This window comes from Echinops telfairi, unplaced genomic scaffold (genome assembly GCF_000313985.2).
Source record: "Echinops telfairi isolate 266 unplaced genomic scaffold, ASM31398v2 ScPeMD7_140;HRSCAF=443, whole genome shotgun sequence".
NCBI lineage: Eukaryota > Metazoa > Chordata > Mammalia > Afrosoricida > Tenrecidae > Echinops > Echinops telfairi.
This window is the reverse complement of record NW_022104038.1, coordinates 290,320-301,537: the sequence shown is the minus strand read 5'-3', so window position 1 is coordinate 301,537 and position 11,218 is coordinate 290,320. Positions and strand designations below refer to the sequence as shown.

The window sequence follows — 11,218 nt, the reverse complement described above, 5'->3', positions numbered from 1 at the left end:
TCCATGCAAGTCTTTCTCCAAATCTATAATAGCTCTGGTTATTACATAACCTAAAGAAGGCTGAAAGGAAACCATGCCACTATTTAAAAACCTAGGTCTGGTTGTGCTGCTAGACCCTAGTAAGCAGGTACCATGTGGCCACAAGAACGTAAATGGTCATACAGCCAGAGAGTCCCGTAATTCACTGGATTTGCTCAGACGCACTAAAGGATAAGGTCAGGAATCCATTGTCCAAGGAAAGAGATTCCTCCAGGACTGGAAACAAGCAGGGACAAGTGCTCTCATCTCAGTCAGCTGCATAAGCATGTGCTCCAGACCCTTGTCGCCAGTCGCCATGTGACCCCAGTTCCTCTCTCTCAATTCAAAACTGCTGCTTCAAGTAGGTCCTCATGACAGTGGTTCAACCTTCCTAATGCCGCCATCCTTTCATACAGCTCCTCCTGTGGTGGTGACCCCCAAGCATAAAATTATTTTCTTTTTTTTCATAAAATTATTTTCATTGCTAACTTCATAACGGTCATTTTGCTACTGTTATGAATCATCATGTAAATCTCTGATAGGCAGGATCTTTTTTCATGGTTACAAATTGAACACACATCCCGAAATCAGCCAACATATAAGTGGTATAACACAATTATGGCATAGTGATTAATCACAAAAACAATATGTAATTCTCTATTGTGAAATATTTATTTCTAATCACAAAGAAATGAACTTTTGTCTGGAAGCATGGTGTAGCATGGGTAACAGTCTACACACCGGGGGTGGGGGTTGGGGGGTGTTGTTTCTAGGCCTCTCCTTTTACCTAAGAACTTATATTTATGATGTTCACCTTATTCATATTTCTCCTTCCAGCAAGTCCCAAATCAATATATTCAGGGTTAGAAGCCTCCCCCGTGACAATCACTGCCTTATTAGATGCAGGAATCTTGAACTTAAGGTGGGCTTGAACTAACCCCTTGGCATATTAATAAGCAGGGCATTCAGTTGAATCCAGGATCTTTGCCAGTGTGTTTCACACTTATCTAAGAGGGTGTCCTCCCATACTTTAGAAGGTGTCTATGGTGGAAGACGCGAGTGGTTAAAGCATTCAGAGCCTTTTTCCCCCTCGATTTAAAAAAAAATTTTTTTAAGTCATTTTATTGGGGGCTCACACAACTCTTATCACAATCCATCCATCCATCCATTGTGTCAAGCACATTTGTACACCTGTTGCCCTCACCATTCTCAAAACATTCACCTTCCACTTGAGCCCTTGGTATCAGCTTCGGAGCCATTTTTATGGTATATACCACAAACGGTTGTTTGTAGGCACTGTCAAGCGGTTCCAGGTCCTAGCAATTCTATGCACAACAAAAGGAAGTATCGCAAGGTTTGTGTGCCGTCCTCGTCCTCGCAGCTGTTATGTTTGAGCCCATTGTTGCAGCCACTGTGCCCATCCATCTAGTGGAGGGGCTTCCTCTTTTTCGCTGACCGCCTTTCCACTTACCAAGCCTGATGTCCTTCTCCAGGAACTGGTCTCTCTGATAACGTGTCCAAAGTAGTGAGGCAGTCTCGCCACTTTCTCTTCTAAGGAGTACTCGGGCTGTACTTCTGAGACAAATTTGTTTGTTCTGCCAGCCCATAGTACTTGCAATATTCTTTGCCAATACTGTAATTCAAATGCATTGATCGTCCAACTTTCCCATGATTGTCTTTTTTGTAGCCGTAGGAGCAGGGTCTTTTTGGTGGCAGAATCAGAGTCGGTAGAAACGGCATAGGGTCATTGCCCTTTAGGAGAATTGCCCTCAGCATATCACATGGTGACTGCTCTCCCTCACATATGAAACTATCAGATGGGCCATATTCGTGTATTCTAAAACTTATCAATCTTGCCTGGTGCACACTATAGAATGGGGACCAATGGCCAGAAGAGGTACACAACTAAGGGTCACAGGATAAGAATTGTTTCCTTGACCCTAATATTAGTCATAGCTTATGGAGAGCTCAAGATCCACAATTCAGTCTGAGTCATACAGAGCAGTCTAGGCCAGCAGTTCTCAAGCTGTGGGTCGTGACCCCTTTGGGTGTCGAACAACCCTTTCGCAGGGGTTGCCTGATTCATAACGGTAGCAAAATTACAGTTATGAAGTAGCAACGAATATAATTTTATGGCTGGGGGGTCACCACCACAGAGGTACTGTATGAAAGGGTTGTAGCATTAGGAAGGTTGAGAACCACTGTTCTAGGCCAAAACACACGACATGACAAGGACAGCTTTTATTTATCCATTCATAAATATTTATTAATATGTATTATTATATTATACAATTAATTTATTAATTTAATGTGAATTAAAATTCATATTTATTTAGAAGCAATATGAAGAACTTATTGAAATGTCAAGAACAATCTTATGATTTCAAAAACCTATTCTATCCCACCCCCATCCCCTTTCATAGTTAAGGAGCCCTAGTGACATAGTGTTACGCATTGGGCAGAAAGTCTCATGGTCGGCTGTTCAAAATCGACCAGCAGCTCTGCTGGAGAAAGACTGGGTTTTCTACTCCTGTACACTCTTACAGTCTTGGAAATCTGAAGGAGGGTCATTATGAGTCAGCATTGACTCCATGGTGAGGTTGTTTGTTTGTTTTTTTGAAGTTGCATTTAAAGAGTTTTCTATACATCATCGCAATCAATTTTAGTGCTCTCTCCTGCCTCCTGCATTCATTATTTGTTCTTCATTTCCCCTTCACTCCCTCCCCCCACGCCGGCCCCTCTTCATTAATCCATTGCATCAGTTATGGGGTCTGTGCATCTTCCACCCCTTCTGTGTTTCATAAACTGGGAAACCTAACAGAAACAATTTTTAAAAATAAAATAATAATATAAAAATAAAGAGTAAGAAAGAAAAAACCATCTGCAATATAAAAATAGGGGGAGGGGTGACAGAATAAATATCTGTTGTGAATCAAGCAAGAAATATTTAAGCCTAAAGCAAATTTAGGTTGGGTCAAAAGGAAATTCAACTGACCAAGTATTGTATCATACCGTAGTTCCATACACCATAATCAAGTTTACAATAATCTCTATCTGATAGAAGGACAGCTCTCAGAAGAGCCCTGATACCATACTTTTCTCACCAGAGGGCAATTATGAAAGCCATTATCCTATACAGATAGAACTAGACAGACCCATTTTAGTCTGCAGGCAGGAGAGCCAGTGAGCAATCAAAGCAAGAGAAGACAGCCTGCTCACGGGTGACGTCATCTCTGAGACATGCTCCTCACAACACCAAGTGGGTGTGATCACACTGTAGAAATAGGACGGACAACTTCCTAATTGATAGTTGAGTGTCAAGTCTGATGATGCTGTACACTTTCCAAAATGTTATAGAGTTTTTCATAAATATTTACTGTTCCCCAGGGAGAAGAGAGCAGGCACTGTTTGACTTGAGTGAAGGAGGGGGGAGCGACCCTGCGGTTTAGTGTGGTTCGTGGGTGGAAGCAGGATTTCACATGCAGACAGGACTTCTTTGGCCTGAACTGCCTGCCATGGGCCAAGGGCGTCCATGAACTTTCTTGCTCTCATATGGGGCAAAAGGGAAAGAGGGAACTGTAGGTTTGAAAGTTGTCAGTAAGTCAAAGCTAAAAATGAAGTCATATTATCTTTATTACAATGTTATCAGAATATACAACAGCTTTTGTTTTCTTTTTCATTATTACTTTGGTTATTAGATTGCATATGTCTAATTAAATCACAAGGAACCGTGGTGGTACAATGTCTTTGTATCCAACTGCTGAATGTTGCTTTGAATGCACCAGCCCACTCACTCCTCAGGAGAAAAGATCTGGCAATTTGCTCCCATAAAAATTTCAGCCTAGATAGCGGCAGAAGATTTTAAATAACTACCAGGAAACAAAGCTTAGCAGAAGAGGAGCGCCAGAGAGGTGACAGGGAAGCTACAGGTGACAACAGATTGGTGAACTCAGCCAAGCACAGTGGTGGCAGGGCCCAGCTGCTACAAAGAAGACATGTTTTAGACAATACTGATGTGTATGGGCAAAAGAACTTGAGGACTGTATTTGTGACTAATTGTATCACAGGTTATTTTAGTTTCTGTTCTGTGGAAAGTGTCAACCATTCCAACAAGGGGTTTTAATGTCGTTTTTCTTCCCTGCCCCCCCCTCCCCCATGCTGTTGATTGCTAAATGCAATGGTCTGATCATGACGCTAAGTAAATGTCTTTTTTTAATGTGCTGTGTCAAGTTCGTCTACTCTTAAGCCATCTTGGTAGAAACTGCCCCGCCAGTGGGAAGTGTAGACGCCGTGGAGGGCGGTGCCAGGTTGATTGGAAACATACAAATCACGTGAGACGACTGCTTGGGCAGAGGAGCCGCTGTTGTCAGAGACCTTGGTTGTTAGTTGTACTGACAGTTGCTGTTTTGTAACCTGGAGTTCACCATTAACGATGGTCACCCAGCAAATTAATGAACAGTTGATTTGGTTATTAAAAATGGTTGTTGGCACATCCTATGCAATATATCTAATGGAATAATGGGAGCAGATACAATTACAGCTGGAGTTGGCACTTATGTATCATCCACTATCATGTGTAATCAATAAACAATGTAATCTTGAAAAAAAAAAATTTCAGCCTAGAAAATTCTCTGGGGGCAGTTCACTCGCTTCTCGGGTCCTGCTTCCGCATCAGCTTGACGGCACACATCAAAGCCGCAGCCACAGTCGCAACAAGGAAGCCTTGTTTAGATCAAGTAAAGGAAGGTAGCATTTTTCTATCAAAACCTGTACAGTTAGATAGCTTGAAGACAAAATTCTTTAGGAAAGTATTGAGCCATTCACAGATAAACACCATTTTCTCTTGCCCGTCTGTCCTCATGCTGTGCAGGGAAGAGAAAAGATACTCAAAAGGTGAGGCCCGCTCATCTCCTTAACGCGGGAAAGTCAAAACAGCAGTTGCAGTGAATTAGAAATATCATGAACTCATTCAAATGATAGGATACTAAAGAAACATTTGGGAAACTGCAATATTATTATTATTAGTAGTAGTAGTAGTAATGCTGTCATTAGTATTATTCTTTTAATAATCAAATCATTTTATTGGGGGATTGTACAACTCTTATCACAATCCACACATCCATCCATTGTGTCAAGCACTTTTGCACATTTGTTTCCCTCATCATGCTCAAAACATCTGCTTTCTACTTGAGCCCTTGGTATCAGCTCCTCATTTTCCCCTTCCTCGCCGCTCTCCCCCCTCCCTATCAGGATTATTATTACTGAGAACAGGAGATAGACATTTAACCTTACATTAGACACTAGCTAATACTAGTTCAGAGTGAGTTGTTTTGGAAATGAAGAAAGGGTGAGGGAGTTGTAGTTTCAACAAGAAGACATTTTTTCTTAGTTCAAATTCAGAGATTGCAAACATGTCTGCTACACCCAACACTGGTGCCTTTCCCAAGAATGCCTTTAGAAAAATCTGAACATTGTGAATTAGGCGAAAGTTTACAGAGCAAATCGTAGTTTCACATTCAACAATTCACCTAAGGTCTGATTCAGCTCATCTTTGCAACCTCCTCCATGTCCCATAACGATTCTACTTCCTTCCTGTGTTTCTTGTTTCCATTTTCCCTTCTTTCCAAACCTTCGGAACTTTGTATTTGGGTAAATGCTGCCCTTTAGAACTAAAATGAGATGAGTTCTAGACTTGAAGGGTGACCAAGGGCCATAGACTTAGGGGTCCTACCAGTCTCTATTTAACCAAGAAGGCTGGCCTTCTTAAATTCTCTTGCAGTTTCTTCTAAATTAGACCCTTCCTCTCCTGACTACTTTCGCATAAAGAACCTGCATCATGCTCTTCCTATGCCATTTCCCAGGGCCCCTCTGCTCTGCCCAACGACCTGCCCACCTCTCTGCAATCATGGATTGCTTCCAGTGAAAATGCTCTTGAATGGTTGCACCCTGCCCTGAATGGGACTTTCCCCTTCATTCCCTCTGCAATTATGCACGCTAATGGACTACTGAATGAATGTACAATGTCGATGCTAAATGGTTTGTTTTCTTCCCACCCCCACCTCCCCCGAAACAAAAACACTGGTACCAAGTTCAAGGCCCTAGGTGTTTCATCCACTCTTTGGGGAGATGCTAAAAGCTGCCAAAGACAGCTCTTCTTGGAAATCTCACCCTTTCACAAACCAAATTGGAGCGCTGAAGATGGCCTAGTGGTTCAATCCAGAGAACCGTACATGGTTCAGCTTTCACTGTTGAAAAGCGACTTTACATTTTTGGGTCAGGCACTTCTCGATAGAGAAGATTCCTGCTGTCCAACTCTCTGGAGGAGTTTTGAGGTACTGTTTCAGGGCGTGGGACTACACCATTTTTCAGATTTCTATTTCTTTGAGAAAGATCATTATACGCTTCTCTGGGGGAGAATTGACATTCTTAAAATGAGATAACGGGATCCTTCTCTGCATACACGGTATGCACCACATGAAAATGGACTTTTTGTGTAATAAGCTTTCAAAGTCCTGCAAAAGCCCAGAGAGCTGCACACAGGAGGGGGAGAGGTGCACTGAAACCATTTTCAAATTCTAAATCCCAGGGGAAGGAGAGTAACTTTATACTGAAAGGACAAATGGACAACCAAAACAATTTCAAAATGTGTTCAAATCTTCACTTATCAACGGTTTGTTTGCAAACTGGGGCAAAACTGTGTGCTTGGATCTGGTCTAAGACCTGCTACTGCTCTCCAAGAGTTCATGTTCTAGTAGATCCCACCCAACGTGCATTGCACTCACTAGAATATTGAGCAATTCCCGCAGCAGTCACACAAATTTAATAAAGAAGAATCTGATCACAAATTAACTTTTGTGTTTCCTATTGTTCAGGATCCTAAATTCCCTTGGGAAGCCCAGGAGTGGGTTCAGTGTCTTCCAAAGATCATACATGAGGCTGAAATAATGGAGGGGGGAAGAAAAGCAACACCCAGTGCCTGAACAGGGACTTGAACCCTGGACCCTCAGATTAAAAGTCTGATGCTCTACCAACTGAGCTACCCAGGCCCCTTGCAAGGTACTTTTTGGGTTCAGCAAGTAGAGATTGGGGAAGAACTGCATCTCCCCCAAAGTGTGCCTGAATTTTCTAGGCCTCAGTATTCCAGAATTGGTTACCACTAAGTAGACCATTTCATTATCATATAATACATGCATGATATTGTGTGTTCATTCAAACACACAATTGCAGGAAGAATGAAAATGATTTTGCAGTGACTTGTTCTTGAAGAGGGATCATTAGTCTGGCCAGAATTCCTCAGCGGCCACATTTACTCTTCAGACTTGTTTGATGAGCAGTCAGTGGGGGAAGGGGCGAAGGCCATGTCAGGAACAACTGGAATAACTGAGTATTCATTGAGGTTCATTGCAGTGTCGACTGGTTCTTGAGACACTTGCTGAGCAGCCATAGAGAGAGACAAGGAAGGCAAAATACAGACGCTTAAAAAGATGGCTGGAGAGGAAGTTAGGGCCAGCCTTGTTCCATGAGGATCTGTGTCATTTTTGGACTGCCTAAGACAGGGCTACTTAATCTTGAGTAAATAATGCAGCTCTCATTTAAGACACTATTTATTAGTTTTTTTCTCTGCAAAGACAAATACAGTTTTGACAAATATGAGGAAATAAAACATAAAAATCCAATGTTACCTATGGTGCCAACTATTACAAAAACAGTGTGTGTGGCATTATATTACACAGATTAAACACAGAACACAGGAATTTAAAATAACAGGATAAATATACACCGGTGGGGACAACCTTTATATATTGTGGTCTATCTGTCTTGGAAGAAGTACACAAGTTCTCCTTAGAAGCAAGGATGGCAAAACTTAGTCTTACCTACTTCAGACATGTTGTCAGAAGAGACCAGTCCCTGGAGACGGACGTCATGTTTGGGAAAGTTCAGGTGCAGTGGAAAGGAGGAAGGTGCTCAATGAACTTGATTGAGACCATGGCTGCAATGATGAGCTCAAGCATAGGAATGATTATGAGGATGGGGCAGGACCAGGCCATGTTTCATTCTGTTGTGCTTAGGTCGCTATAGGTCGGAACAAACAACAGATGTTGATCAGAGGTCATTTTGACTTGACCTAAAAAACAAATCATCACACCTACAAGGTTGGACTAATTTTGTTTTCCCAATTTCCAAATAGCATAAAAGATAGATATTCTTATTCTGTTATCTGAACATCACAATACTTCAGGTATCTTTTTCTTATCTCGAGGTTACTAATCAGAGATGGAGGAAAGGATAGGATGGGAGATCAGATGGGTCTTGTGGTAGAGAAATGAGAGAGAGGGTTGATGAGTCAACAGAAGGGAGGAATTGAGAGGGTTGGGTTGGAATGGGCTCAAATCAGAAAACATGTCGAATTTGGTGCATTCCTGTTGTAACCCCAAGCTCAATAGCTATTTTTAATGGGAAGGATTTCACTACATTCGGGATCTGCTGTGACAGGATGGCTGAGTGGTCTAAGGCGCCAGACTCAAGCTTTCACTTCCCATTCCCGGTGTCCAGGTGGAGGCGCGTGTTAGAATCCCACTTCTGACTTGCTCATTTTTCTACTTCTGCCTGGCTTGAGAAAAATTTCACTTCTGAGTTCATAACATCTGAAGTTTCTTCCCTCAGACTTTCCCCAACGCAACTGCTCTCATTGACCAAAACACACCTCTCTCTTTGGCCACATCACGGAGTATTGTTCCCACTCACCCCCTCTTCCCTCCAACTCCAAACTCACTACCATCAAGTTGACTCTGAAACTACATTCGGTGCAGGTTAGAGTTACAGTCTCAGAAACTGACAGCAATGGTTCGACCCTGCCCTGCAGGGTCCCATGGAGTCAGTATGCACTCCCTGACAGTGGGTTTGGAGTTTGGCTTAGAAACACTGTGGTGGCATGCTACTGGCATCTAGTGGGTGGATAACAGGATTGCTGCTAACCACCCTCGCCGGCTACTGAGAAGAATCAGACCGGAAATGTTGAGAGATCCTGGGCTAGAAGCAACCCTTCTCCTTGCCTTAGAATTACTATAGGAGTAGTTTATTTGATCCTGTGGATGGGTTTAACCAGTTTTCCTAAACTTGGAGGCTTAAAACAACATAAATTAATTCTCGTACAGTCCTGGACTCAGCAGCTTACGATGGAAGCATCAGCAAGGCTGCATGTCCCCCAGGGACTTCAGGGAGACAACTGCTTTTCTTGGACTTCCCAGTGTATTCTTTTTTCGTCATTCGGCTCCAATGCGAATCGCTCCAGCTCCGGGTTCCATCTTCACATCTCCTCTCTCTCTCTTTGACCTTCCAGCACCCCTTGTGATTACACTGGACCTCCTGCATAATTAAAATGACCTCTCCATCTCCAGAGCTTAAACTTGATCTGCAAAATCCCTTTAGACCATAGAGGGGGCCATATTCAGTGTCCTGAGGTGAGGGGGTGACCCTTATTCAGCCTAGCCAATCAGTGTGTCCTCCTCTTTCCTAACATGGTGAAGGTAGGAGTTTTGCATGCACTACTCACTCTTCTTACCAGCATGTATTCGGTTTATCAGTTATTTCTCTAACGAATAGTTTCTAGAGTCTTTCATCTACTATGGAACACAGTCCAAATATTGTTAACAATGGACTCTCAGCTAAGGTTCAAACTCACCATTCACCTAGAAAAATGAGGCTGCTCTCAAAGATTTATAAGATTGGAGTCTTTCTATAGGTTCTCAGAAATTCACAGGGGCAGTTCTATCCTGTTCATTGACTCAATCTGTCTATCATGATGGTACGTATTGGTCCAGGTGTGCGGATTTTACATTGAATTGTAATCCATACTAACAGCTGCAATCTTGATCTTTATCAGCAAGTGTGGTAGTTACATAGTCTGGTGTCAATTTGGGATTTGAGAGGATTAGGTGTGAAGGGGAGGGGCCTGACCTGTCAATCAAGATATCACCAATAAGGCCTCTGTGTGGACATGGTCTGCTCTTGACAATTCTTGGAATTTCCTGGGTTTCCTCCTTGGAAGCAGGAGAGACCCTCTCTTCCAGCTCATTGCCTGGATGACCCTCTACTGACAAGACACAAGGCACTATGTTGATAGACTCCCTGCCCTGGGAACTGGAGAAGCCAAGTGGGGACCCCTGCCAGCACTGAGATGCCTACAGCACCACTGGATCCAAAGACTTTTTACCCACTGGCCTGTGATCGTCCTGCGTTCGGCATCATTACATATTTTTTGTGAGTCTGAAGAGGATTTATAGATTGGTATCAGACATATGAGCTACTATCGGACTTATGGACTTGATCTGGGCTGGGCTGCGATGTTTTCTCAATATTCAATTACTCTTGTATATAAAACTCTCTCATACACAATAAGTTTCTATGGATGTGTTTCTCTAGTCTACCCAGACTAACACAGCAAGTTTTGAGTTAAGCAAAATATATATGATATCTGAAATTAAAATCAAATTATATAGAACACTTTAAATAATGTGTAAATTTTTCCACCACAGGACTTCTTAATCCACTTTGGTCCCTCTAGCCTCCCTGCCATGATAGCACAAGAGTGCTGTTATAATGTTAATAGCTGTACACCACACCCCTCTCTCTCAGTTGTCATATGATCTCAACTCACCAGGTATAGGCAAACAGTTTGAATGGCTATAAAATTTAAAAACTAGTTCTGTTCCCCAGGACCCACCACAGCGTTGTATTCCTACCTGTCCTGGTGGGCCTTACTTTTGCCTCTTCCCTAGAAGCAGCAAAGATTTCTAGCATAGCATTGGAACACACCATGTTCCAAACGCAGAACTTTAACAAACAACTCCAGCTGGTCATTGACTCCACCTGAAAGTCACTTCCTCACAGCAGCAACTTAGATCCCTGGCACAGGTAACCCTTCAAAATTGTCGTGCATTAAATCTGTTAACAGCTGACAAAAAGGTATATACACTATATCAATAAGTCGAAAGTAGTTAAATAAAATGTTAATGAGCTCCGCACCATGGCCGATGAAATGAAAAAAGGTCAGTGGGGCACCACCAGCCCTTTCTCATCGTTTCAAAGTCCTGTCATGACCTGGATCATGCCCTTTGTAAGACCTCTGATAATAATATGTGTACTATTAGTTCGGGCTCCCCGTGTGTATTTAAATTTTTGCAGGAAAGAATGAAAGATA

The 11,218-nt window shown here is 42.5% G+C and overlaps 1 non-coding gene across 1 annotated transcript; it reads right to left on the bottom strand.

Moving 5' to 3' along the window:
- Positions 1–6,991: 6,991 nt before the first annotated feature.
- TRNAK-UUU lies at positions 6,992–7,064 on the bottom strand. The gene has a single exon. It is a non-coding gene; the product is annotated as a tRNA-Lys (tRNA).
- Positions 7,065–11,218: the final 4,154 nt, after the last annotated feature.